Here is a 3,429-nt window from a genome sequence, read left to right on the forward strand (position 1 = left end):
CCTTGGATGGAAGAGGTAGGTACTATCAATATTAATGTGCAGAAGAAATTCTTGAAGCTCTGGTATAAAAAGAAGAAAATTACATTACAGCATATTTCCATTAATAAACAGGTAGAGTCTGAGGAGGCTGAAGCAGAAGATGTTCCAGGGACTGACATATCAGATGATGAGCTAGCGATGATCGACAATCAAACACAAATAGAGGTTGAAGCAAAAAAGGTTATAGGTGCTGATACATCAGATGAGGGCTCAGTGGTTGAAGTAATATTGGAAGAGAAGACACCACAACAGGCACCACAACATGCACCAGAACACAGTCAGGCTCCAGTAAGGGGTGAATTAAAGAAAAAGACACCGTGGGTTAAAACTTCAACGTATTATCACCCACATCACCCTGCAAGACAACAACCAAGAAGATGGCAACCAATTAGCCACAAGGACAACAACCCCCGCATGAAAGATAGAGAAAAGCAAAGATCCAGCTACTACACATCAACACAGAAGAGCTTCTATGGTAAACTTCCATCTCAAGCGAGCGAAGCACTAACAAGATCGAGGGTTCACCTTTCTCTTGGATGGCTAGATGTGTGTGCATGGTACTAGTGGACTACTCTTTTGAGTAGATCTTATTATTTGTGTTCTTCCTATGTTTCGGGGACGAAACATGCTAAGGGGGGTGGAATTTTATATACCTAGGGTGGATAATATGGGGTATAACGGGAGGTACCTAAGGTAATAATGTAATAATGGGATGGGCCATATTAATAAATAAGGTGGTTAACCCATATCATGTAAGGGACCACAAGTAGTTAGTAATAATGTAATGGGCCCATGGTATTAATTCGATGGTATGAGGGAACCATGGTAATGATCCATGGTATTGTATGTATGAGGATTATATAGAGGCTAAAGAGTCCACATGGAGAGATGTACAGGATTATTGTATGAACAGGCATATGGCTTGTGGAGTGTTCTCCTTCCTTAAGGAGTGAATGTATGGTGTTGCCCTACCTTAAGGGTTTGATCAATAAAGAGAATCATTTCTATCTATTTCGATCTTATTATTCTTGGGTTTATTTCTATTATCATATATTTTTGGGCTAGATCTATACCAGAAACAATATGAAATGAATGGCCTGAGCAAAACCCCACCCATATCAAATACTGAGGAGCTCGGTTAATAATCTTACTATTACCTAAAACCAAAAATGTTTCACAACTTGTTAACTAGATTGAAGCTCTGGCCAACCATGTTTGGCAACACCCATTTTCAAGAGCATATGCCTTATAAAATTTACAACATCTGACTTCACAAAACTACATTGCTAATTAAGTCAAGGTGTTGAGCTGCTTTGTGCCTCAAAAGAAAACACATGAACTGAAATAATTATTCTGAAAGGAAAAAATAAAAAATTCCAATCAAAATTTGGCACAGAGCTTCGCTTAAATCTGTACCAAATAGTGCATATCCATGACAGATCCTTCAAGTCTTCAAAACTAGAGATAACCCCACCTTCGCATGGTTGTGAAAGGCTTTGGTGTCCACCTCACCAGAAAGAGTAACAAAACTTTTAGGCCTCTACTCATGCTGAAGTAGTGCAGTTGTCGTTCCATAATTATTGAGGCACCCCTTAATTGTTGTTGGTGGGTCCAAAGCATGTTGAGTGCCTATGGTGAACATATTCTTGTTCCTTGAAAAGATATGTGATATCTCTGCTCCAACAACAATCTTTTTTAGAGGACTAACAATGTGCAAGTAAGATGCCTTCAAGGTATCACCCTTACTAGTTCTACAAAGCATGAGTCACTTTCATTATGACACCAAAAAACTTTCTATGCAATGCTTCATAAAAAAAATTTCAATTGCCCCTAAATTTTACTAAAAACCCACTAAAATTCACTATTTTAGTTTACAAGAATGGCAAGGACCAAGTCTTACAAGGTCAAAGAAGAAACAAAATCAAGCTTTGAAATACTCAAGCCTTCATCATATTTCAAGAAGTTTCCTGATGCAATGTAGAAAGCAACTTCACCCCCTACAGAAAGACTCTCGTTTCCAATTACTCCTAAGAAATGTGTTATTGGAGATGGTGTCAATACAATGCTTGTACTGACCCCTACATAATCATGCATATATTGAAGCTCAACCTGTCAAATTTACAATATATAATGTAAAAAAAGTTAAAGTGTAATCCATTTCACAAAAAAAAATTACAAAAGTATTTTTATCACTATAAAACATGAAGAATGTTGTTAAGCATTGTGTTTATCACAACATACCAACATGAAATTTTACCATGTAGATAACCTTGTGACTATTGATGATCAAAATTAGGGGGCATGTTGAAGCCTGACTAATATGGATGTCTGAGTAAATGTCTACAATATTACAAAGAAAAGGCTCCAGATAGAAACAAGAACAAGATGTTTCGTTGCAATGGTTCTCACATATAAAACCAGTTATTATTTTTCATATCCTTCCAAATGGCTTATTTCAAACTGCAGAACTAGCAATTTGATCCCTTCTCAGGTGAGACTGAGTGGAAGAGCACACTACAAATGAAAACTACAACATATTGCAAATATATGCATTCAGGAAAATGGCACAATTGACACAAATGTCTAATCACCTTAATTTTCATGTCTTTCTAAATGGTAAAAATGAATGCCACAATAACTAAAAGAATGTTTTAACTTATAGAATGTAGCAATGTCCCAATTAATACAAAGTACTGCAGGTTGTTACTTTACAAAAAACACCTACATTAAGCATGAAAATTGTTCAAAGCTAAATATGATGTCAAAGATAGATTTGATTGTTCAAATCCTACAATTAATAGAGACGACATCTTGCACAACTAGGTTTTCACTCTCAAGTTCTCTATTCTTAGGGGTAGCCATGACTTCCCTAAGGAGGGGTGGCTCCCTCTCCTCCTTTGATCCAGCCTTTGAGGCAGCCACAAAAGCTTTCAAATATCTTGTGGCAGCTTCTTTCTCAAAAGAAAAAGAACCATAACATCAGCCAAATGATGGTTTGTTAAGAAATGGAATAAGTGCTTAAACTCATTCCATCAATCCAAGGAGAAAAGCACTTCATTGCTACCTCTAAAATTTGTGCTTCGAAATATAGATTCAATTATCAACTATAAACCCCAAAGTTACTTGACAACATCACCCATTGTCACCTTGGTGATCATCCTTCTCACATAAGGCTAGCTCTCCTCCAACATAAGGGAGGAATCCATGATAAGGCTTGAGGTAATGTCATGGATCTATCTTATCTAAGTAATTTAAATGAATGCATATATTTTTCATGCATTGATATATATATATATATATATATATATATATATATATATATATATATATATATATAGATATATATATATATATATATATATATATATATATATATATATATATATATAT

At 35.5% G+C, this 3,429-nt stretch overlaps 1 pseudogene; it reads right to left on the reverse strand.

Annotated features, from left to right (window-relative positions):
* Positions 1-1,483: 1,483 nt before the first annotated feature.
* LOC149259279 (mitochondrial outer membrane protein porin of 36 kDa-like) lies at positions 1,484-2,151 on the reverse strand (annotated as a pseudogene).
* Between the last annotated feature and the right edge of the window lie 1,278 nt (positions 2,152-3,429).

This window comes from Pinus tabuliformis, chromosome 6, assembly GCF_031772625.1.
Source record: "Pinus tabuliformis cultivar Carrire ecotype Pingquan chromosome 6, CPIR1, whole genome shotgun sequence".
Classification (NCBI taxonomy): domain Eukaryota; kingdom Viridiplantae; phylum Streptophyta; class Pinopsida; order Pinales; family Pinaceae; genus Pinus; species Pinus tabuliformis.